Source organism: Lissotriton vulgaris, chromosome 2_1 (assembly GCF_964263255.1).
Source record: "Lissotriton vulgaris chromosome 2_1, aLisVul1.2, whole genome shotgun sequence".
Lineage (NCBI taxonomy): Eukaryota > Metazoa > Chordata > Amphibia > Caudata > Salamandridae > Lissotriton > Lissotriton vulgaris.
Genome location: NC_141687.1, coordinates 1,047,013,504 through 1,047,041,081, shown reverse-complemented (window position 1 = coordinate 1,047,041,081; position 27,578 = coordinate 1,047,013,504).

Genomic DNA, 27,578 nt, shown 5'->3' with positions numbered 1-27,578 from the left:
CAAGATTTAGATCCTTGCAGAGTGAGACAAATAACAGGTTTGCGTGGTCATTCACTGGCTTGTCTTTCCAGGAGAGTATGCCAGAGTGTTTTTCATCATTTCAGGATGCTAGCAGTGCATCATAATAAAGTGAGAAAATTAGTGAGAATGTTGTATTATGCAAAGAGTCCAGCAATTATGCTTAAACAATTATGTGCTGCTCTTTTGCATGGTTCTGAAATAGATGTGAAGAATATTTGTGAAGAAATTGAGTTTTGTTACTTTAGTAGTAAAGATGAGAATGTTCAAATTGACCCTGAAGTAGAGAGTAATGTGGAAGATAATGTACAGGTTTACAGTACAGATAATTTTCAGAAGGAAATTGCCACGTTTCAGATGAAATCAAGTGAGAGGCCTAATTTCACTTGTGTTTGTTGTCGACGTACTTATTATAAGAATCAGACTAAGGTAGTGGATTTATATGCAAAAAGTGAAAGGGAAAATAATAGTGAATGGAAGGATTTTGCCACATACTTGATGGTAGAAAATTATTTTGATTTGGGATCGGATCAACGTGTGTGTACTTATTGTTGTAATAAATTAAACCAAAACCAGATGCCTGCTAGGGCAGTTCATAATAATCTTGAATTGGTTGAGATTCCTTCTGAATTGAAGGATTTAAATACTTATGAATCTATTTTGATTCAAAGTATTCATCCCTTTCAGGCTATTGTAAGAATGGAGCCAAAGACAGGGAAGTTGCCTCCAGCAGATTTACAGAGAGGATTAAAGGGAAGAGTTGTTTATTTGCCTTTAGATTTGAATAAAAACATTAACACAATTGGAGTAGAAGAAGTGGAAGAGGAACCTCTGGTTATCTTGGTTAATGGGGTTCCGACAAAGAATAAGAAAATATGGCAAGATTTAGTGGATGTTAGGAAAGTCAAAAAGGCAACAGTGTATTTGAAGAAAAATAATAAGTATTATAAGAATGTGTATGTTGCAGAAGAGGAAGTAAGTGATGAAGAGGATAGCGATTTGTGTGCTGGGCAAATTGAGAAAGTAGAGGCCTCTAAAAGTGAAGAAATATATGAACATTATAGTGTTCATCCTTTGCATTCCAAGGAAGTCATGGGGAATGCTATTGAGTTGTTTCAAATGAAACAAGCCAAAGGGAGTCCCATTAGTGTTTGGGAGGAAAGTTTGGAAGCTCGGTGTTTCCCACAGCTATTTCCCACAGGTCGAGGAGGAAGATATGATGAGCGATCTCATCAAATTCCTGCGTCTGAATACCGGACTTTACGATTGTATGGAGAAGATCCTAGGTTTCGTCAATGCATTCCCTATTTGTTTCATCTCCTGTTTGAAAGCGATCTGTCTGGACTGTCATATGCAGTGAACCACATCTTAAAAAGTGGTATACAGATGCGAAATATCTCGGCAAGAGACTTTATGCATAAAGTTAATGTCCAAGATAGTATTTTGGATTCTCACTTAATTAATCTCATGGCGTGTCAGCGTGGTACTAATGAGTATTGGTATCGTCGTCATGGTGATTTAAAATGTATGCTGAGGAACTTAGGAACTCCGACATGGTTCCTCACTCTGAGCTGTGCCGAGTATGGCTGGGAAGACTTACTTGAATTTCTACGAGAAGCAAATGGAAATATTGAAAACATTGAATTCAAGACACCTGGAGAACTGTGTTCTTTGGATCCTGTGAATGTATGCAGGTACTTCAATCATAAATTTGAAGCTATGATGTCTTTCATCACAAATAAGAAGAATCCACCTCTTGGAGAGGTGTTGGATTTCTTCTGGAGAAAGGAGTACCAAGCAAGAGGTGCTCCTCATATACATATGTTGTTGTGGATCAAGGATGCACCTAAATTTGGAACAGATCCCGATCACTTAGTGATGAATTTCATAGAACAGTATTCTACGTGTGCTGTTCCAAATGCAACGGAGAAGAAAAGCCTAAGAGAACAAGTTCTACGTTTCCAAAGCCATCGTTGTGGAAAGTACTGTCGTCGTAAATTCAGAAACAAGGACAAGTTCTACACCAAATGTCGTTTCAACTTTCCACGGCCGGTGATTTCTAAAGGAAAAGTGAACAGTTTGATGTCTTCACTACGACATAATGTGACGAGGAAATCACCCAAAAATACATACAATTTGAAAAGGAACGAAGAGTCCAAGTACATCAATGACTACAACCCAGTGATTTTGTCCATGTGGAATGCTAACATGGATATACAGTTTGTGGGTGACAACTGCATGGCTGTGGCTCGGTATGTGACATCTTACATCACCAAAAAAGAAAAGACAGAACTGAAGGATATGTGGGAGGACATATCCCATGAAAAGAGCCTCAGCAAGAAGTTGTATAGTTTCAGTCTGAAGATGTTGTCGCATCGAGAAATCGGAGCTTACGAATGTTCAGATCGATTGTCTTCAGCAAGTCTCTATGCCAAATCTAGGAGTATCGTTTGGGCGAGTCTTGGTCTTGCTGCAACGCGAAATCGAGTTCTAAAACCTGTCCGGGAAATTGAGTATTTGGCGGAAAAGGAGCCAAACAGTACCGACATTTTGAAGACCAACATGTTGGATACATATTATCCAAATCGAAGCAGTCACCTTGAGAATGTTTGTCTATATGAGGTTCTCCAAAATTATATATTCAAGAGGAACATCAAAGAAGATATTGAGAAAGGAGTGTATGCTGTAATTGGAAGTGAGGGATGCCTGGTCAAGCAAAGAAAATGGCAATTAGTAAACCATCGAAAATTGAGTGGTGAATCTCCAGAAAAAAAGGAGTTTTTCTATTTAGCACTTTTGCAACTTTTCAAGCCTTGGCGTGCAGAAGAGGAACTGCTTGGAGATTTCCTCTGTTACGAAGACTCTTTTAATGCAGCCAAGGAGTCCATAGAATGTCCTGCTTTTCCTAAATATCAAGAAATGCTAACTTTGGAAATTGAGCAGGAAGCAACGATTGCAGCCGAGATTGCCAGAGACAGTTCTCAGGACAGTCAGAGTTCTGTTTCATTGAGTCAAGATCCACTTGGAGGACCTATTATCGAAAATGAAGCTGCCACTGCTATGAATGAAGTGGAAAGAGCCATGGCACATGCTCAGGAGGATTCAGTTAACTTAGAAGACTTGGAAAAACAACTCAACGTTGAGCAGAGGAAAATATATGATGAAGTTACCAAGGAAATTGAGCACGGATTAAGTCATGAGAAGAAAGAGTGCTCATGTACGTCGTTGAAGCCTGTCCGACTGTACGTGAGTGGAGAAGCGGGAACTGGAAAGAGTTTCCTCATTAAAGCAATTTCTTGTTATTTGCAGGAAAGGACTAAGTCATCGCTGTCTTGTGTTGTCACCGCTCCTACTGGACTGGCAGCACATAACATTAAAGGTATTACTTTGCATCGTCTACTGATGCTGCCGGTGGAGCATGACAACAAATTACAATACAACAAGTTATCTGGAGATGCTTGCTGTGAAGTTTCAAGAGTCTTGAGGAAAATGAAACTACTTATCATTGACGAAGTAAGCATGGTTTCCAATGTCATGCTTGCCTTTGTGCATTTGAGAATGCAAGAAGTACTTAAAACTGAATATGATGTGTTATTTGGTGGCAAACACATCATTGTTTTCGGAGATCTTCTGCAGCTGACACCAGTAAAAGGTCAACCTGTGTTCAAAATACTCACACATGAAGATACCAGGAAGTGCCTAGGGAGCATTGGCAACGTCAATATATGGTTAAACTTCAATTATGCAGAACTGCATGAAAATATGCGTCAGGCAAAGGATGAAGATTACAAGAATATTCTACAAGATATTAGAATTGGAAAAGTGACCGAGCATGGGAGAGAAGCTTTAAATGCACGATTACTGTCAAATTTATATCCCAAACAAGAGATTGTGCCTGAGAATATTTTTCAGAAAATTACTGAGAAGAAATCCGGGATATGTCTCATGCCAACTCTTGCAGAATGTGCCATCTTCAACAACAAAATGTTGAATTTAGAAAAGCAAGAGATTGTGAAACTTGAAGCTATCGACAAATTAGAGCATATGGGATCAACAATTATTTTGTCAGACAATTTGAAATCAAAATTGGATTCATTAGAGAAGACTATATCTAAAACAGCGGGTTTTGAAAAGACTTTGAATGTGTGTTTAAATTGCCGAATCATTTTGAGAAGGAATTTACATGTAGAAAGAGGTCTAGTAAATGGATCAATGGGTAATGTTGTTGATTTTGAGAAATACAAAAATAGAGATGGAATAGAATTTTTAAGAATTAAATTTGATGGCATTGAGGAAGTACAGCAAATTGGTCGTTGTTCTACTAGGTTTTTGCTTGTTAAAGACTTATATGTTCGCCGTAAACAGTTTCCTGTTTGCTTGGCATATGCGGTGACAATCCATAAATCGCAAGGTTTAAGTGTAGACTGTGCATTGGTGAATATTGGCAGTTCTGTGTTCAAGGAGGGTATGGCATATGTGGCATTGTCACGAGTTAGAACTTTATCGGGATTGTACTTGATTGACTGTGATGTCACAAACATTTGTGCGGATCTAGATTGTGTTAAGGAATACAATAGGTTAAGAAGAGAGTATGCGCCACATTTGCCTCAATATCCTTTGTTTGAGAAACGTGTGGTAGGCCAGAAACGTAGAAATATCAGTAATAGTAGGGAGGTTGTTGCAAAAAGACTAAAAGTCAATGAACCGAAAGTTGTTAGCAGAAAGAAAGTGGATTCTGTTGAAGATGTTGTCGGTTTTCAATTTGAAAACAGTTCTGGTGTCAACTGCTATGCAAATGTAGTGGTTAATGTTCTCTTTTCACTAGAGAGTTTAAAAGAACAGATTGTGTTCAATTCGGAACAAAGTTTATGCTGCTTGTTGAATTCTGTGTTAGAGAAATGTAGCACTGATCGAACAAAAGTAGAAAGTGTGTCTGAAGTTCGTTATCTGTTAGATGAATGTTCAGGTCAAACAGACTTCTCTGAAAATAATCAGCAAGATTGTCAGGAGTTTTTAATGTATATGCTTGATGTATTGCAAGATGAGGGTGTAGATGTAGATCACCTGTTTGGGCTTTCTTATCAATGGCAGCATGACTGCGAGAACTGTATGGTATCAAGTACTACTAGTGTAGACTCAGAAAGATTTATATATTTAACTTTGCCAGACAGTAAATCAGTGTCCTTTAATAAGCTAGTAAATGCAGCGGATCACAACATGGAGTGTAGCCAATGTAAATGTGATATGATGTCAACATTATTTATACGTAGATATAGCCAGTATGTCATTTTAATGATCCAACGATGTAGGCCTGATGGATCAAAATTGTCAACTTTAATAAAAAATTTTGTGGCTTCTCAGCTGTCAATATCAGGGAGGACTTTTGTAACTGTAGCAATTATCTATCACGATGGTCCATCAACAACATCAGGACATTATACAGCTTACTTAAAGTCTGGAAACGGCTGGTCATTCTGTAATGATTCCGTTGTAACTTTCAAAAAAAAATTGCCGTTTGACCTTAAAAATTCTTACCTGGTGTTTTTAAAACCAAAATTTTAAGTAGAGGGAATGTAAGTCTGCAATGCTGTCTAGATTAAAAATCCAACTATATAAACCTGATGCAAGTAAGTCTGCTTCATAGTAAGCAGTATCAGTGTCATAGGAAAAGGAGAACATGAGTGACAAAGAAGAGTAAGATATTAGTAGTCCAGGATTGTGAAAATAATCTCAAATATTTTATTTTTGAAAGTTGCGAAAATAGAAAATGTCGGGATTTGATTGGAAGAAATATAAGACTTGCGAATCGCGGCAACATGATTTGGCCTAGTGGAAACATGTGATAGAATGAGAGAAGTTTTTTTTTCTATGTAACATATTTTACGTATCGATGGAGGTTTTCTTTCAGAAAGTGGCGGGCTGAAAATATTTATAGCACAACAGAGTGGATGCTGTTTATAGGAGATCCTTTGACGTCATTGAAAGTAAGTCAATTTTAAGGAGTTTTGAAATCAGATTTCTTAGGTTGTATGGGTTTTTTAAACACAGTCATTTTGATTGTGTTTTTTTTTCCCCGCTGTTACATGATAAATACCTTCAAGTCACTGATTTAAGTGAAATTTGATACATTCTGAGAACAGCAAAAATAAACCATTTAACATGTATAATTAATGTTATGCTTTTTGTACTTATGATATACATTTAGAAATGTGAGGTACATATGGGTAAGCTGAGTCTTCTGTAAGTGTCAATTTTAATGCTTACAGTGCTGTACTTCTGGGTACTGTTTTTTTTTTAAAAAAGAAAAGAGGCCTCACCTCAAAGAAAGCTCTTGAAAGCACACATCTTATTTGCATCCTAAAATAATCATTTTAAATGTTAGACACAATTTTATGATGGTTTTACATCTCTTTTGCGCTGTTATGGCATCACTATTGTGAGACATAAGCAATGCAAAAGAAGCATCATATTTCAAAATAGGCCTCATTTCATCAGCATGAAGATACTGTTTGTTGAAAATAAATATATTTAGGATTGTGTAGGGGTCGTAGAGAAGTAGAGGTTTCTATAAGTGTCAAAGTTGTTTAAAAAGTGTTTCTTCTTGAACCTTTTCCCTTCTTTTTTCTAATTTTTAAATACATGTTTTAATATTTTTGGAAATGTTTGTTCTCTCTTTTACAGATTGAATGTATGAAAAATTTTCTTTAAAAATTAACAAGAATTATAAGGTAAATGTTTTCTACTTTTTTAACCTGCATTCCACTGCTGATGATGTCACTGACTATGTTATGAATGATGTAATAATTGGGCATATCTGTTATCTCGTTAAAAAAAGGAACAGTAAGTTTAAGGATAGGAAACAGACAGTTATGTTACAAAAAAGACAGCTATAGGACGTAAACAAAAAAAACTGTTACTCGCAATCCACTGCTGATGATGTCACTGACTATGTCAAAAATAATGTAATATATGACATGATCAGAAGTGAATTGCGGGTCACAGTATCTTTTCTTTACTCCCTATAGCTGTCTTTTTTGTAACATAGCTGTCTGTTTTCTTTCCTTATACTTACTGTTCCTTTTTTTAAAAAAAAATTTTTTGGTGCGCTCAAAGTTCGCGTACCGGAGTGCGAACTGGGAGCGAACTAATAGAAATAGAGCTTGGCAGAGTTCAAAGAATTCTACCAATTTTTTTTAATAATGGGGAGGTAGTTCTGAAAAGAACTTTTTTTTTGTTTTTGTTGTTTTAAATATTTTTATTAGTTTTCTGAACATTTTTTATATTTTTTTGTTTTTTTCTGAACATTTTGTATTTTTTTTATTTTTTGGGGGGAGGGGGGGAAACAAAAATGATTCATCGAAGAGGGCTCAACAGGAGCAACAAAAAAAAGAAGAATTTATTTTTGGGGGCGTTTTGGACATACATGATTTTTGATGGCTCTAATGATAAGAGTTATGCTACTTTCGCGGTAGCATAATGTTTGATTGCACCTCACACAAACTTGTTTGACTTCCCCCATGTCCATTTGAATATTTGGGATCAGCTCCCTTGCTTCAGGTCCCGTAACTTCTGGCACAACCGATCTTCTGGCTATTGCTGGTGAATTCTGTTGTTCGTCTCGAAGCTGAGCTGCACTGTAGTTATTTGGGTGCCACCTGCTCATGTGTCTGTGCATAGTGAAATTCCCATAACTATATTTTTTATCCGTGCCTCTAGAAAGACGTTCATCACAGATTCGGCAAAAGACATACCTGGCGTTCACTTTCTTTTGCCCTGGTGGAAATTTGAAAAATTGCCAAATGAAATTTTCCTTCCTGTTGTATCTCCTGGGCTCCTCAGGCAAATATTCAGGCTCTTCCTCCTCTTCCTGCTCTTCCTCTTCTTGAAAGATTGGTTGAGTTGGTGGTCCTTTCTTTCCATGAGGAGGTGGAGGTGGTGGTGGGGGAACACTACCAGAAGCAACAACAGAAGCCATTTCCCTGGATTGTACAAAGGTCTTTCTCTCATCAAGATGAAAGTCAGAGTGAGGAAAGAAGGAGGGGTTTTCATCATTTGGGAAAAGCCAAAGTTCTAAACCAATGAAAAGTGTTAATTTTAGATCACATGACCTAGTATTACATCATTAGGAAACCAAAAGTGAAATGAACTAATGAAAAGTGTTATTATCGAGTCACATGACCTGCGGTCTTTACGTTTCGCGCTTTGCGCCGCTATCCAATCCGCTTTCGAGTCCGCTAACTTGGCGCGTCGGATAACGTATTACGCGACAACGCAAAACGTCATGATAACGTAACAGTTACGCTTAAGGAGCGATTACCGGCTCGCGCACCAAGTCGCGGCTTTGAATTCAGCTAACGGGAAGCTGACCAGTTCGCGGACTAGGAGCGGAACAATTTTTTTTTTTTTTTAAATGTATAAAAAACATGTACAATATATTTTATGATTTTAAGAAGAATACATTTTACAGATAGAAATATTAGCTTTCAAAAAACCATTGAAATTCAATGAAAAAACCATAGGTTATAGTCCATATATAGTTAGGAATTAGCATTTACAAAACCTTATTTTACTCGCATAAAACCATTGAAATTCCATATATAGTTAGATGCGCTAACTATATATCGCGCACCCGCAATCCACTGCTGATGATGTCACATATTACATCATTCATGACATGGTCAGTGACATCACTGATGACATCACTGATGACAACATCCAGTGACTGTATGTTTCTGTAAAGTTAAAACATGTCTTACATATTGAAGAATGAGTGGATGTATAAGTGTCTGGATGAAGGATTTAGTGGGTGCATGACTGACTGTATGAGTGAGTGATTAAATGTGTCTCACTGAGTGCACGGGTTAGTGACTAAACTGTCTTAATAAGTGCATCATTATGTCTGTTGTTCTGTAAACTGCTGCATGTGTTGATCAGTAGCTATATGAGTAACTATATGGATTATTGATTGGTTGCCCAAGTATATGTATGGGAGACTGAGTGTGTGTGTGGGTGGCTGGGAGGTGTATGACTCTGTGCATAGATGTGTGAGCAGTTGATACACTAGATGTATGGGTTCAAAAGTGCATGTGGAAACAGCTGTATGGGCGGTTGACTGTGTGCATGAGTGTATTGGTGAGTGAATGGATATCTCAGTGCTACATGTCAAAGTAAGTACATATTTAAAACACAGTACATGTGAGGGTTGACATATATAAATAACTGTGCATAAGAGCCAGTGAATGTGTGAGTGGCTGTATTGATCATTGTGAACTTGTATCAGGGATTGTATAAGAGAGTAAATATGTGTTAGTATATGTAAGGTGTGTATAACTGTATAGTTGAGGAAATGGAGGTGTGATTGATTCTTTGCAAGACTGACTAGGTGTGTGAGTAACTCCATGGATGAGTGACAGTCTGTGAGTGTCTGTTTACACTGATTGTATCTAAGGTTATATTAGAGTCTGAAGAGGTTCATCGTAGTATCACATGAATGATATCATCAGTGATGTGATCAGTAATGTCAAATGAGATGTCATCAGTGATATCATTTGAGATGTCATCAGTGATGTCATCAGTGATGTCATTTGAGATGTCATCAGTGATGTCATCAGTGATGTCACTGACCATGTCATGAATGATGTAATATGTGACATCATCAGCAGTGGATTGCGGGTGCGCGATATATAGTTAGCGCATCTAACTATATATGGAATTTCAATGGTTTTATGCGAGTAAAATAAGGTTTTGTAAATGCTAATTCCTAACTATATATGGACTATAACCTATGGTTTTTTCATTGAATATATATATATATATATATATATATATATATATATATATATATATATATATATATATATATATATATATATATATATATATATATATATATATATATATATTACCTTATAGTTAGGACCTAGTTTCCATAGGAAATCCTCAACATTCTATTTGGAATAACTTTGGCCCTGGTTGAAGAATCTTAGCGAATTTCTCAAAGAAGATGGCTCGGTCCGTGCGCTCCTTCCCTAAAAGTTTGGGGGGGATTGGTCAAGTGGGGGCTGAGATAAAAGGGGGGTCCCAAAACGTGTTTTCTCCATGTTATTTTCCATAGGACCTTTAGACTCGGCTACAGGTCGAACGGGTGAATGGATTTATAAGAAATTTGGCAAAACTGTACAGTCCGGCTCGCAGATTATGCTTTTTTTGGAATGGTGTAAATCCGTTCAGTAGTTGCTGAGGAAATAAAGTTAAAGTCAATTATATATCTATACGCGCGCACATGTGCGCGCACCCAAACGGCTGCGCGCGCGAGCGGAATTTTGTTGCGTGACGTCTGTTAACGTTCGATTCGAAGGAAATCAGGAAGTGTTGACCGCCATTTTGTCATAGCGAGTAAATATATTGTTGATTTCAAAGCGTTGGAATATGGAAAGGGGAGAAGGTAGAGATTGTTTTGCTGCGTAGGTTTTCTCAGGGTGTGCAGTAAGGCCCTTAAAGGCGAAAATATATATATATATTTTTTTTTTTCTAAAGTTGCGTGGTGCGCGCACTCGGTCGCGCACACCTTTTTACAAGAGTGTGAAAATGGAGATAAATCAGAAGTTTGAGTGCTTAGATATAAGGTGGCTCTGAAAAGAGCCATTGTGTTAATTTAGTGTTTTCTGCATTTATAAGTAAGTACCGATGCACAGACTGATGTTGCTGACGAAGATTCTGTTTCCCTTTTTCGTGAAATGAACACCGTCTCTCCTATAGACGTCTTGCATGTGGTATCGCAAGTTGTTGTGGTAAATAGAACCCATGCTATAATCTCTGAGGAACGCAGAAACAGATTTATTTACATGTCTCCTTGCTTTCTCAAATTGTGCACAATGGTGATTGGACCAATTCCATTTCTGTCTTTGGCATATATTGGAATATACCAAGGCAGATCGAGGAAAAAGTGTCATCAATTGTCGAAAGGTGTCTTTTAGAAGCATTTCCAGACCTACCCCAGTGATTGTGCCTAGATCGTTTCCACCACAGTGCACAATTATAAGGTCTGGTTCTGGGAGATGCATAAAAGTTTTCACCAATGGAATCAATTGGTGACATTTCAATCCTCTTTTGGAAATCCATGTTATGTGTACATTTGGTAAGCTGAGGTTGCAAATTCGTCTGCTTACTGCATATTTTTCACTCCAGTGAATATAACTGTGTCCTATTAGCCAGACCTTCATTTTCAAGGGATTTGTAGTCGTCCTCCGATCGGTTCTGGAAGTGGAATGGTAGTTAGAAGTTGAAATTCTAAATAAAGAAAAAGGAAGAGGCTGGGTGTGGTTTAAAAAATAAAAATGATTGGTTGATTGTAAGAAGAGGAGATTGAACAATACGTTGCATGTTAATGTTTATGTTAAACGAAAAGTACTATTGGGTGTGAAAAAAAAAGACATGTAACAGAGCTGTGGATTGGCAGGTGTTTCTGGAGGGAAAACAGTGTTGTTACTTTGCTGTAGAACGTTGAGATATGAACTTTTGACCTGTGCCTTCAGCCAGGTGCAGAATGAGGTGTTACCATGGAAACAGCCAGAGATGGCAGTGGGTGATGGGTGACTTTTATGTGACATTGAAAATATTGTGAGGGAGAACCAACTGAAATGTAATTGCTTACGTTACGCGCTCCGCATTGCTTCCGGGAAGCTGCGCTTCGCGCCTCGCGCACCGGAGCACTTCCGGGTGCGCTAACGCGGCGCGTCATATGACGGATTACACAAGAACGCGATACGTCGTTGGGGCTCCACCGGAACTGATCGAATTGGTAGTCTACAGTGTTTCTGGATGTTTCAGACTGAAGCTGGCGTCAGCATGAGAGCACCTCGTGGCTACGTCGTGGCCATTCCGCGAGCAATCATGGCAGTCGCTCCCCACCGGAAGTCTGCAGGAGTCGGGGGCCTCAGTGACTCTTGTAGAATCTTCAAGGCTGACGGGACGCTTTTGGGAATGGGGCTCATGCCCTAGCAGTCAAGCGTCCGAGTTCCAGGTTTGCCCAGAGCCATCCTTGCAGGCCAGGCCCAAGTCTGTGGAGCCGACCGCCATTTCCTGAGCTCCGTGGCAGCCGCCTGTCGCTGTATCGGAAGAGTGGGTGCAATTCAGCCGGATGGCGGGTGAGACGGTGTAAATGTGATGGTTGGACCAGGGCACCGCAGGACGTGTCTTCAGGTCAAACGGATTGTGGGACAAGGTCCAGAACGGAAGAGGCATCAAAAGGCAAGAAGTTCCGCCTGACCCCGGGAGCCGGCCGCCTATGTCGGGGGCGATCTTAGGCCATACCAGGGGAACAAGACTTGGGGAGGGGGCAGGAACCAAGCGCCCCCTCCGAGTCCGTGTTTCTTGGACCCTGAAGTATGGCACTCAACATTCAGAACTTATGACATTTGTGCAAGGCAGGGACATCGAAGCCTCTCAGGGACCAAGTATATCCAGAGTCCTTCCTACAGAAGGTGGTGGGGGTGGCGGCATTATCAAGGCATCCCCCCACACAACTTGTCGGACCCTGAAGTATGGCTCTCAACATCCAGAACTTATGACATTTGTGCAAGGCAGGGACATCGAAGCCTCTCAGGGACCAAGGATATCCAGAGTCCTTCCTACAGAAGGTGGTGGGGGTGGCGGCATTAGCAAGGCATCCCCCCACACAACTTGTCGGACATGACCTCTGGATGTACTGGGTGTTCAATTTCAGAATTGAAACTACTGAGAAGCAATTAGAAGTGTTGTTTTCATGTTGCAGTAGGTTCCATGTAAATAGTTATTTAATAAAACGTTTTATCCTGTTACTTTGCTGGTGTGTTGTATATATTTATAATATTTGCATAGTGTTTGTCGTTATTTTGGGCGGGGTGGGTGGCGGAGCCGAGCTGTCTTGCAGCCATCATGGCGTCGAGCTTGGTTCCTCTCTCTAGTTTCATGTTTTTTCTAACGATTTATATGTTATAGTTTGCTAGCACGATACAGCGGATAGTCCGCATTTTATATATAGGTCCTTTTTATTAGGGGGGTCCTCCGGTGGAGTCGGACGATCTACCTCTGATAAACGGTCTGGGTTGAACCAACTACCAACAAACGGGGCAGAGATAGGCATGACTGTTACAAAGGGGACAAAAGTGTGCACTACCTATCCTTCACTATCTGCAAAAACTAAATAGAGTATTGCGACTTTATGCTTATTTGTGAACAGAGAATGACCCAAAGAGAACCAATTTCGAACAATCATAGGCTATTGGCAGTGGGCAGAGAGGCCATGACACAGAAAATGGCTGTTACTTACGTGCATGATGGGGCCTAAAAGGGACTAGATGGCGTGGCCACTGTTTCGCGACTTTCACTTTACTTTTAACAATGGCTGTGGTGAACATAAATGAACGCCGCTTATGTATACCTAATTTTAGTCATTTTCCACAAAAAAGCTTTTGATATTTGCTATTAAAAAACCAAAGAAAAACACTGAAAAAACCATAGGTTATAGACCATATATAGTTAAATATCTGAAGTCCATCTCTGCACTCCATGGAGATACAGGTCGTCGATCAGAAGATGTGCTGGCCACCTCTAATGGTAATAGCGTGGCCAGGGCTCTTGTCGTTGCCTCTGCAAATTGCAGAGGGTGCACTTGTTTGACATGCCGCACCATGGTATGTATGGAAAAGAAATATTTTTTTGCTGGATTTCTTCTTGAGAGAACCAAGTCACATATCGTGCAGGTTACTTTTGGTGCATTCACTTTCTTTTGATCTTCAGGATAAGTGAAAAATTGCCAGATTAAAGATTTATTTTTTCTTATTAAAGGTAGTTGATCATTTTGGTCAGATTCGGAAGATGAATGAGATACGGTAGCCATTTCACCAAAGTCTTCCGAAAGATGTAGGACGTTGTTGTCTCTTGAGAGTAGAAAAGATAGTGAGGGAAGTGGGTGGAGTGCTGCGTGTAAATTCCAGAATTTAAACTATTAAGAACCAATTGAAAGTGTTGTTTTCATGTTGCAGTAGGCTGCCATGTAAATAGTTATTTAATAAAACGTTTTACCCTGTTACTTTGCTGGTGTGTTGTGTATCTTTATAATATTTGTCATTATTTTGGGTGGGGTGGGCGGCGGAGCCGAGCTGTCTTGCAGCCATCATGGCGTCGAGCTCGGTTTCTCTCACTAGTTTCATATTTCTCATGAGGGGTTGTTCCTAATTTTTCTATTTTAGCGAGGTCAAAAAAAGATCTCATCAGTGGCCTACTGATTTTGCTCGATTCCTTTTGTTTTTTTTTAACGATTTATATGTTATAGTTTGCTAGCACGATACAGCGGCTAGTCCGCATTTTATATATATGTCCTTTTTATTAGGGGTGTCTTCCGGTGGAGTCGGACGATCTACCTCTAATAAACGGTCCGGGTTGAACCAACTACCATCATGATTTTGTATATCTTCTGAGCTGGATTTAAGCACACAATTGTTAAAGTATGAAACGTTTTATATTTCTAAAAAAAATATCAAGGTGTGTACATCCGGTAACGCACGAAAGTTTAAAAAGACATTCGGCTACATTTACTGAAAAGTTTCATAAGAATAAAAAAGAAGTCTAGTTACAGTCTCTTTGACGTACTATAAGTTCTTTGAGGGGTGTATGAAGAAATTCAATAAGTTCAAATCGCAAGGTTTTTACGAAATATATAGGCCTGTGCGCGCACTCGGTCGCGCACGAAAGCCTGGAAATGCGATATCCATTTTATTGACAACTGTTGCCGAGAGTGCGCACACCGGGTCGCGCACGAAAGTTTAGTAAGGCTATTTTTATTTACAGACAAATTTTAATGTGTTTAAAAAAAGGCAAGGTACAGACTTTCGAATTCTGTATTGCTTTACAAGGAGTCTCTATGCAACTTGAACAGTGAAGAAAACGGCTTGTTTTCGAAAAAAATATTGCCAGAACTTTATTGCCAAAAGTATAGGTTGCATACACGACATTTTTCTGAATTAGCATTTTAAAACCCAATGAAATTCACAGAAAAAAACATAGGTTTTACACACGTTATAGTTAGGAAGTAGCATTTAAAAAACCTATGAAATTCACTGAAAAAACCATAGGTTTGACACATGTTATAGTTAGCTGGAAATTTTACTGACATAAAACCAATGAAATTCCACGTTATAGTTAGTTGGACTCACTATAACTTGCGCGTGCAATGCACTGCTGATGACGTCACATATTACATCACTCATGACATGGTCAGTGACATCACTGATGACACCATCCTTTTGACATAGTGACAGACCTCCTTTCACTGTAATGTAACCCTTGAAACACATATTCAAAAATAGAAACTGAAATTTTAAAAAAAATGCAGATACCCATATCAGTTACAACAAGTAATTCAGTAATTCCACCATCTATATACACATCCACTCATACATATACTCACTCATCATATGAAATGATACACCTATACATCCTGTTACACACCGACAATCATTGAAAAGTTACTCACAGACATACTCACACGTGCAAATAAACTATTGAACATCCATTTATTTGAATATAGAGTTATACACACACTTCCACCTTACTTCTATTGAAAATTACACATATTTATTCTCTTAAACAATCACTTATAGAAACACATACTTATTTAAACAGGAACTCTTTCAATCTCTTACTCTCACATATACTCACTTATATACATCAATATTCACATATACTAGATTAAAACATATGTCGTTACTGATAAAGACACTAGTGAGACAGTCATTCACTCACTAACAAACACATATACACACTCATCCACCCATACAGTCCTGCACATATGCTGTCTTCAAAACACATACAAACAGAGAGTCAGTCACTCATGCATCTATGTGCTAAGTAATACCCCCACCAAACCATATAGACACTCATACTGATACTAAGAGAAACATCTAATAATCCATATACATACGCATGTAGCTACTTACCAACACATGTAGCCACTTATACACAAAGTGAAACACTAATATATATATTTAAATATTTAAACATTACTCACTAATATTTATTTTTCACAAAGACACATATTCACTGGATGGTGTCATCAGTGATGTCATGAGTGATGTCACTGACCATGTCATGAGTGATGTAATATGTGACGTCATCAGCAGTGCATTGCACGCGCAAGTTATAGTGAGTCCAACTAACTATAACGTGGAATTTCATTGGTTTTATGTCAGTAAAATTTCCAGCTAACTATAACATGTGTCATACCTATGGTTTTTTCAGTGAATTTTATAGGTTTTTTAAATGCTACTTCCTAACTATAACGTGTGTAAAACCTATGGTTTTTTTCTGTGAATATATATATATATATATATATATATATATATATATATATATATATATTCACTGAAAAAACCATAGGTTTCACACCAGTTATAGTTAGCTGGAAATTTTACTGATATAAAACCATTGAAATTCCCACGTTATAGTTAGTCGGACTCACTATAACTTGCGCGTGCAATGCACTGCTGATGACATCACATATTACATCACTCATGACATGGTCAGTGACATCACTCATGACATCACTGATGACACCATCCTTGTGACACAGTGACAGACCTCCTTTCAGTGTAATGTAACCCATGAAACACATATTCAAAAATAGAAACTAATATTTTCAAAAAAGTGGATATACCCATACCAGTTACAACAACCAATTCAGTAATACCACCATCTAATACACATCCACTCATGTGTATGTATATGGGTTATTAGATATTTTTATTAGTATCAGTATGAGTGTCTATATGGTTTGGTGGGGGTATTACTTAGCACATAGATGCATGAGTGACTGACTCTTTGTTTGTATGTGTTTTGAAGACAACATATGTACAGGACTGTATGGGTGGATGAGTGTCTATATGTGTTTGTTAGTGAGTGAATGACTGTCTCACTAGTGTCTTTATCAGTAACTACATATGTTTTAATCTAGTATATATGAATATTGATGTATATAAGTGAGTATATGTGAGAGTAAGAGATTGTAAGAGTTCCTGTTTAAATAAGTATGTGTTTCTATAAGTGATTGTTTAAGAGAATAAATATGTGTAATTTTAAATAGAAGTAAGGTGGAAGTGTGTGTATAACTCTATATTCAAATAAATGGATGTCCAATAGTTTATTTGCACGTGTGAATATGTGTGTGAGTAACTTTTGGATGAATGTCGGTGTGTAACAGGATGTATAGGTGTATCACTTCATATGATGAGTGAGTATATGTATGAGTGACTATATAGAACTGTTGGTGAATGAGTGGATGTGTATATAGATAGTGGAATTACTGAATTGCTTGTTGTAACTGATATAGGTATCTCCATTTTTTTAAAAATTTCAGTTTCTATTTTTGAATATGTGTCTCAAGGGTTACATTATAGTGAAAGGAGGTCTGTCACTATGTCACAAGGATGGTGTCATGAGTGATGTCACTGACCATGTCATGAGTGATGTAATATGTGATGTCATCAGCAGTGCATTGCACGCGCAAGTTATAGTGAGTCCGACTAACTATAACGTGGGAATTTCAATGGTTTTATATCAGTAAAATTTCCAGCTAACTATAACTGGTGTGAAACCTATGGTTTTTTCAGTGAATTTAATAGGTTTTTTAAATGCTAATTCCTAACTATAACTGGTGTGAAACCTATGGTTTTTTCAGTGAATTTCATAGGTTTTTTAAATGCTAATTCCTAACTATAACTGGTGTGAAACCTATGTTTTTTTCAGTGAATTTCATAGGTTTTTTTAATACTAATTTTTAACTTTTTGTAGGGCTTCATACCTATGTACGTTTTATTGAATTTCTAAGCTTATTTTTTCGCAAATGTCTTTACCTGAGAAAGGTATGTTTTTCTAAAAATGAACCCTATAATGTATATTAAGATACTATTTTTATTTTAAAAAAGTTTTTTCCTTTTTTTTTATATTTGACTCTGGAGCGCTCCCGGTGCGCATACCGATAAACGCCCGGGTGCGCGCACCGTCAGCGCATCAACAAAAAAAAAGAAAAAAAAAATAATGAAGGAGTGACCATAAGAAATGGGGACAGAGAGAGTGGTGTTAAGAGAAAGAGAGCTAAAGGGAGGAACACAGAGGGACTGTGTAATAGATAGTAAGACAGATAAAAAGTGTAAGAGGAAATAACTGAGAAAAAAAAATGAATAAGGGAGCAAAAGAAAAGAAGAAATAGGAAGAAGACAAAAGCAGAGGTTCCGGGAGAATGTAAATGGATGATGAAAGTAAAAGGAAGGACAGTTAAGCATGTGAATGACAGGTAGTGACGGAATGAAAGAAAAGGAATAGTAGTGATGGAGGGATAGTAAATAGCAGTGAATATAAGCAAAGAGGGGTGAAACAGGGTACATGTAAGTGAATAAGGGTAAGACATGGGGAATAATACAGCGAAAGAAGAAAGAGAGTAAAAGAAGGAGTGTCACAAAGGAACTAAGTGAACCAGTAAAAAAGGTAAGTGAACGAGTGTGCATAGACAGAGGTACTGAAAGAAGTTGAATGTGGTAGGAAGTAAACATGGAAGAAAAGAATAAGTGAGAAAAGCAAAGTAAGGAAACAGGGGTGAGGTAGGGTGAGAGAAAAATAGTGAAAATAAAACCAAAGATGATAACAAAAAAGATTTTGTAAACACACTTACCATATAATCAATGCAAACTTGTATCTATGAAAGATAAAAGAAAAAACACGTTATAATTTCTTAAAAATATATAATAAAATAGAAGCAACAGTTCATGAGGTTTAAAAATCTACAAAAGTTTACTAAGAAATGATGCAATAGTGAAGGATACAAAAACAGAAAGAAAGTAATGTAGAAAGAGAAAAAAAAGGAAAAAGAAATAGAAAGAAAACAAATTCCTAAAGATAAATAAGATACTAAAAGAATGTAAGATATCAAATCAAAATCAGTAAAGATAAGAAAATAAAAGAAAAATTAGTGAAAAGGAGAGAAGTCTGATTGAGAAACTATAAATAAAAAAGAGGAATAGAAGATGATTGAGAGTGAGTGAAGTAAAGTAACAGAGTGAAGGGATGAAAGGAATGAAGTTAGTATAGAACGATGGATAAAACAGGAGTGAGAGAGTAAGTACACAGAAAGACAAAAGGAAGAACTAAGTGAACTACAGTACAATGGATGCGAAAGAAAAAAAATGGAGAAAAAGAAAGAGAGGGTTAGGAAACTAAAGCAGTGGTACTGTGAGAATATGAAAAAGATAAAAAGTGGTGGAAGGAACAGAGGAAATGCAGACAGTTCCTATTAGATTAAGAAGTTGTGAATGAAGTGCACTAAAGAAACAGCGATGAAAAAAGAGTGTAAATTAGTAAAGAGAGGTAAATAAGGGTGAAAAAGAAAATGAGTATAAGACAATGTGAACACAATATAAATTACACAATGCAAACTACACAATAACTTCTACAATATGTTACATTATTTATTTTTGCTGTTCTCAGAATATATTGAATTTCACTTAAATTTGTGAGATCAAAGTCTTCATCATATAACAGCGGGAAAAAAAAAACACAATCTAAAAGATTGTGTTTAAAAAAACCCATTCAAACATACATCTCATATAAGTACACTAATCTTTGATTCACTTACTTTTCCGTGAGACCAAATTGCAGATAGTGAAGGTCCTTTTGGTGGAAAAAAGTCTGCTGTGCTCTATAACTTCCATTTCATCGACTTCCTATGAAAAAAGATCTAACAACATCATTTGTTACACTTTCCTCACGGCCAATTTGTGTCAGATATATCAGTATTTTTTACTTTGAGATCCACTTAAAGTATCTACATGAGATTGCAGATAGTGAAGGTCCTTTTGGTGAAAAAAAGTCTGCTGTGCTCTATAACTTCGATTTCATCAACTTCCTATGAAAAAAGATCTAACAACATCATATCTTACATTTTCCTCACGGCCAATTTGTGTCAGATATATCAGTATTTTTTACTTTGAGATCCACTTAAAGTATCTACATGAGATAAATAATTTAAAATATTAGATTAACTAACTAACTAACTAACTTTTATTAACTATTCCCGTCTTCAAAGGCCAATTCCCTTTACTAAAACTTTGGTTTTAAAAACACTAGATAAGAATTTGTAGAGTCATAAGGCAAACGTTGTTTATAAGTTAAATGAGAATCATTGCAGTAACTCCATCCATTTTCAGATTTTAAGTAGCATGTATAATGTCCTGAGGTGGTCGAAGATCCATCATGATAAATAATAGCTTCAGTTGTAAAGGTCCTTCCAGAAATTGATAACTGAGAAGCCACAAAATTTTTGATAGAAGTTGTCAATTTAGTTCCATCAGGTCTACATCGTTGGAAAACTAAAATAATATACTGCCCATACCTTTGTATAAATAATGTGGACAGCATTGTACAGTTACATTGGGTACACACCATATTATGATCTGCTGCTTTAACTAGATTTTTAAAAGACACTGATTTACAGTCTGGTAAAGTCAAATATATAAATCTTTCAGTGTCTATTCTAGTAGTACTTGATAAACTACAATTGTGGCAGTCATGCTGCCATTGATAAGAAAGACTGAAAAGATTATCTACATCTACACCTTCATCTTCCAAAACACCAAACATATACATTAAAAATTCCTGACAATCCTGCTGAATGTTCTGTGAAAATTTATCTTGACCAGAACACAAATCTAAAATATTTCGAATTTCTGTTACACTTTCTATTTGTGCTGTAACACTGCTACATTTCTGAAACACAGAATTCAATAAACCACACAATCTTTGATCCCGATTTTCAACAATCTGTTCTTGTAAACTTTTAAGAAAAAAAACAACATTAACCACTACATTAGCATAGCAGTTGACACCAGAACTATTTTCAAACTGAAATCCAACAACATTTTCTCCACAATTCTTTTTCTTCCTGTTTTCAATTACAGTTTTCTCTACTTTTTGTCTTTTTGCAACTACCTCACTACAATTATCCTCATTTCTTCTTTTTCGGCCTACCACACGTTTTTCAAACAGAGGATATTGAGGCAAATGTGGAGCATACTCTCTTCTTAACCTATTGTATTCTTTAACACAATCTAGATCTGCAGAAATCTTTGTCTCATCACACGCAATCAAGTACAATCCTGATAAAGTTCTGACTCGAGATAATGCCACATATGCCATACCCTCTTTAAACACAGATCTTCCAATGTTCACCAAAGCACTATCTACACTTAAACCTTGAGATTTATGAATTGTCACCGCATACGCCAAACAAACAGGAAACTGTTTTCGGCGAACATATAAATCTTTTACAAGTAAAAATCTAGCAGAACAACGACTTATTTGTTGTACTTGTTCAATCCCATCAAATTTTATTTTTAAAAATTCAATTCCATCTCTATTTCTGTAATTCACAAAATCAACAACATAACCCATTGCTCCATTTACCAGACCGCTTTCAACATTTAAATTCCTTCTCAAAATGATACGACAATTTAAACACACATTCAGAGTCTTTTCAAAACCAGCTGTTTTTGAAATACTTTTCTCCAATGAATCCAATTTAGTTTTCAAATTTTCTGACAAAACAATTGTTGCACCCATATGCTCTATTTTATCTATTGCTTCCAGTTTCACAATCTCTTCATTTTCTAAGTCTAACATTTTTTGGTTGAAGATGGAACATTCTTGCAGAGTTGGCATCAAACATATCCCAGATTTCTTCTCAGTCATTTTTTTAAAAATATTCTCTGGAAGAATGTTTTCATTTGGATACAAATTTGAAATTAATCGACTATGTAAAGCTTTTTTCCCTTTCTCAGTCATTTTTCCAATTCTTACATCTTGTAGAATATTTTTATAATCTTCATCCTTGGCCTGTCGCATATTTTGAAGCAGTTCAGCATATTTAAAATTTAGCCATATATTAACATTTCCAATGCTTCCAAGGGACTTCCTGGTATCTTCATGCGTGAGCATTTTAAACACTGGTTGTCCTTTTACTGGAGTCAACTGCAATAGATCTCCAAAAACAATAATGTGTTTTCCTCCAAATAACACATCATAGTCTGTTTTAAGAATTTCTTGCATTCTTAAATGCACAAAAGCAAGCATTAGATTTGAGACCATGCTTACTTCATCTATGATAAGAAGTTTCATTTTCTTCAAGACTCTTGAAACTTCAGAACACGCATCTCCAGATAGCTTGTTGTAATGCAATTTATTATCATGTTCAACTGGCAGCATCAATAAACGATGTAGAGTAATCCCTTTAATGTTATGTGCTGCCAGACCAGTTGGAGCAGTTACAACACAAGACAGTGGTGAATCAGTCCTTTTCTGCAGATAACTTGCAACGGCTTTAATTAGAAAACTTTTTCCTGTTCCCGCTTCTCCACTTACATACAGTCGGACAGGATCAAATAATATACATGAGCACTCTTTTTTCTCATGTCTGAATCCATGTTCAATCTGCTCTGTGACTTCATCATATATCTTTTTCTGCTCAATGTTTAGTTGCTTTACCAAATCTTCTAAGTTAACTCCATCCTCTTGAGCTTGTTCCATAGCTCTTTCCACCTCATCCATGGCAGTGGCAGCTTCATTTTGGATAATTGGTCCTCCTAGTGGATCCTGGCTCAATGAAGTAGAACTCTGACTATCTTGAGAACTGTTTCTAGCTATCTCTTCAGCAATTGTGGTTTCTTGCTCCATTTCTTCATTCAACATTTGCAGATAATTTAGAAAAATAGGACATTCTATGGTATCCTTAGTTGCATTAAAAGAGTCTTCATAACAGAGAAAATCTCCAAGTAGTTCCTCTTCTGTACGCCATGGCTTAAAGAGTTGCAAAAGAGCTAAATAGTAAAATTCTCTTTTGTCTGGAACTTCACAACTCAATTTTCGATGATTAATCAAATGGCCTTTTTTCTGCTTCACTAGACATCCTTCATAGCCAATGAGTGCATATTTTCCATTATTGATATCTTCTGTGATGTTCCTCTTATAACTGTAGTTTTGAAGAACTTCATACAAACATGTGTTCTCAAGATGAGTACTTCTATTTGGATAGTATGTATCCAACATATTTGTCTTCAAAATATCTGTACTGTTTGGTTCTTTTTCCGCCAAATATTCAATTTCTTGTACAGATTTCAAAACTCGGTTTCGTGTTGCAGCAAGACCAAGACTCACCCAAATGATTGTTCTTGATTTGGCATAGAGACTTGCTGATGATAACCGATCAGAACATTCATATGCTCCAATTTCTCGATGTGACAACATCTTCAGACTGAAACTGTATAATTTCTTGCTTAGACTCTTTTCATGTGAAATGTCCTCCCACATTTCCTTCAGTTCTGTCTTTTCTTTTTTGGTGATGTAAGATGTCACATATCGAGCCACAGCAATAGAGTTGTCAGCAACGAACTGAATATCCATGTTAGCATTCCACATGGACAAAATCACTGGGTTGTAATCGTTGATGTACTTAGATTCTTCATTTCTTTTCAAATTATATGTGTTTTTGGGAGATTTTCTCGTCACAGTATGTCGTAGAGATGACATCAAATTATTTACTCTTCCCTTAGAAATCACTGGTCGAGGAAATGCAAAACGACATTTCGTGTAGTACTTTTCCTTGTTTTTAAATTTTCGACGACAGTACTTTCCACAACGATGAGATTGAAAACGTAAAACTTGTTGCCTTAAATTGTTTTCTTCAGTAGATTTTGGAACAGCACATGTTGAATACTCTTCAATGAAACTCATCACTGTTTCATCTGAATCTGATCCAAATTTGGGTGCATCTTTAATCCACAATAACATATGTATATGAGGAGCACCTCTCGCTTGATATTCCTTCCTCCAAAAGAAATCCAAAACCTCTCCAAGGGGAGGATTTTTTTTGTTGGTAATAAAAGACATCATAGCTTCAAATCTATGATTAAAATATCTGCAAACATTCACTGGATCTAAAGAACACAGTTCTCCTGGTGTTTTCAATTCTATATTTGGTATGTTTTCATTTGCCTCTCGTAGAAATTGAAGTAAATCGTCCCATGCATACTCAGCACAGCTAAGAGTGAGGAACCATGTAGGAGTTCCTAAGTTTCTTAGCATACATTTCAATTCTCCATGACGACGAAACCAATACTCGTTGGTTCCACGTTGACATGCCATGAGATTGATTAGCTGAGATTCCAAAATACTGTCTTGCAGATTAACTTTCTCCATAAAGTCCCTTGCACAAACATTCTGCAAATGAGGTCCACTTTTTAATATATGATTAACTGCATAAGAAAGCCCAGACAAATCACTTTCAAACAGTAGATGAAATAAATATGGAATGCATTGACGAAACCTTGGATCTTCTGCATATAATCTTAGAGTCCGGTATTCAGCTGCAGGAATTTGAACTGGTCGATCATCATATCGTCCACCACAACCTGTTGGAAATAATTGTGGAAAACAACGAGCTTCCAAACTTTCTTCCCATACACTAATGGGACTTCCTTTTGCTGCTTTCATTTGAAACAAGTCAATTGCATTTCCCATTACCTCTTTGGAATGCAAAGGATGAACAGTATAATGTTCATATATTTCTTCAGTTCTAGACACATCAACTTTTTCAATTTGACCAACTGAAGAATCACTATCTTCTTCTGTAGCTGTTTCCTCTACTCCAACACTTACATTTTTGTAGTACTCATTGTTTCTGACTAAATACAACGTTGCCTTCTTGACTTTTTTAACATCCACTAAATCTTGCCAAATTTTCTTACTCTTTGTTGGAACCCCATTAACTAGAATAACTAAAGGATCTTCTTCTACTCTTTCTACACCAATTGTATTAATATTTTTCTTTACATCTAGAGGCAAATAAACAACTCTTCCCTTTAATCCTCTCAGTAAATCTGATGGAGGCAATTTCCCTGTCTTAGGCTCCATGGGTACAATAGCCTGAAAAGGATGGACACATTGAATCAAAATAGATTCATAAGTATTTAGATCCATCAATTCAGAAGGAATATCTATCAACTGAAGATTATTATAAACTGCTCTTGCAGGCATTCTATTTTCATTTAATTTTTTCAAACAATAATTGCAAATACGCTGATCCAAACTCAAATCAAAAGAATTCTCCACCAACAAATAACTTACAAAATCCTCCCATTCACTATTATTTTCCAATTCACTTTTTGCATATAAATCAACTAACCTAGTCTGAATTTTATAATGAGTCCGTCGACAACACACACAAGTTAAATTAGGCCTCTCACTTGATTTCACCTTAAACTTGATAATTTCCTCATCAAACTTTTCAATACTTGAAATTTGTCCATTATCTTCTGCATTACCATCCATTACTATATCTATTTCTACACTGTCCTCTTTGTTCCCAAAATAACAAAACTCAATTTCTTCACAAATAGTCTTCACATCCACTTCAGATCCATGCAAAAGAGCACTATTTAACTGTTTAAGCTTAAGTGCAGGACTTTTTGCATAATACAACTTCCTCACTAATTTCCTTACGTTATTATGATGCACTGCTAACATCCTAAAATGATAAAAAACACTCCGACAAACTTTTCTAGAAAGACATGCTAGTGAATGCCCTTGCAAACCTGTGCTTTCTCTCACTCTGCAAGGATCTAACTCTTGCAGGATCTTCATTTTTTGTTTGAGACTTTTTTTACTATATGTACGTAAGAAATTTCGAAGCAAATCAATTGATTCCTGTCGCACACTACAAATACTACTGCATTTCCATGTGTACACTGGACCCTTAGTACGTCTCCCTAAAACTTCATCAGCTAACACCTCTTCTGCATCTCTAGATACAAGTTTTTCTTTTTCCATCACACAACTATCTTTCACCTCATATGCACGACCACTGGTGTCAACTGCATGCACCAAATCATTTTCCTGAAAGTAACTCTCCTCATTAAAAAAAGGCTCAGAACTTGAACTATGCATCCATTCACCAGAAAATACTTCACAAAAATTACTCCGATTAATAATTCTTTTCCATCTACTGTTCGATTTGAAAACATCCATTGCCTTATTAAGTATCCTAATTCTATTGATTATTAAAATAAATAATTTTTTCTTAACTTCAAAAGCCTGATCAACAATCTTTTCTACACTTTTCTTTTTCTTGTAAAAAGCAGCTTTTAGTTTACTTTTCTTATCATTTTTTAGCAAATTTAAAACTACCCTATTGCGAAACATTCGCCTACGAATGTCCCTAAAAACATTTACCCTTCTATTGCTAACCATTCTCTTCTCTCCTGGTCCAATGGAAACATTTTTTGTGGGCTTCTCTTTCCTTTTTAGATTTGTTGACTTTTTCTGTATATTCACATTAGCAATTTCATTTTTTTTCCTACGACATATGTTGCGAAGAAAAGACTTAATTGGCTTACCAGAAGCTTTTCTGGTGTTTTTTGAAGTACTTGTTGAAGAGGATTCCATAAAGTCTGTTGTTGATGTTCTCCTTTTCCGTATGGTATTTTTGATATTTCTTTGCCTTGAAGGCATTTTTGCTTCCTTTTCAGAAGTTGATTTGAATCTGTTGTTCTGTTAAAAAAACACATGAAAGACCACTATTAGCAAACAACAAAGTAATGTTAAAAAGCAAACAATATAAACAATAAATTGCAACATATTTAAGTTTATACAATAGCAACTCATGGCTTTATTTTTAAAGGCCTTGTGTCACCAGTGCGTCACTTATTACCCATGTTTAAAGTGATGCATCAGCTGCACATGGCATTCATAAATAAGAGCCAAATGCAAATACCAATCAATTGCACCCAAAAATCGATTTTTGAATAACATGTAAGAAACACTGCGCAGAACCTAAGTACAACCACTCAATATCATCAAATAAAGTCAGGGTCTGATTTATAAAGGCCTTGCGCTACCAGTGCATCACTTATTACCCATGTTTAAAATGATGCATCAGCTGCACATGGCATTCATAAATAAGGGCCAAATGCAAATACCAATCAATTGCACTCAAAAATCGATTTTTGAATAACATGTAAGAAACACTGCGCAGAACCTAAGTACAACCACTCAATATCATCAAACAAAGTCAGAGCCTAATTTATAAAGGCCTTGCGCCACCAGTGCGTCACTTATTACCCATGTTTAAAGTGATGCACTAGCTGCACATGGCATTCATAAATAAGGGCCAAATGCAAATACCAATCAATTTCACCCAAAAATCGATTTCTGAATAACATGTAAGAAACACTGCGCAGAACCTATGTACAACCACTCAATATCATCAAACAAAGTCAGGGCCTTATTTATGAAAGCCTTGCGCCACCAGTGCGTCACTTATTACCCATGTTTAAAGTAATGCATCAGCTGCACATGGCATTCATAAATAAGTGCCAAATGCAAATACCAATCAATTGCACCCAAAAATCGATTTTTGAATAACATGTAAGAAACACTGCGCAGAACCTATGTACAACCACTCAATATCATCAAACAAAGTCAGG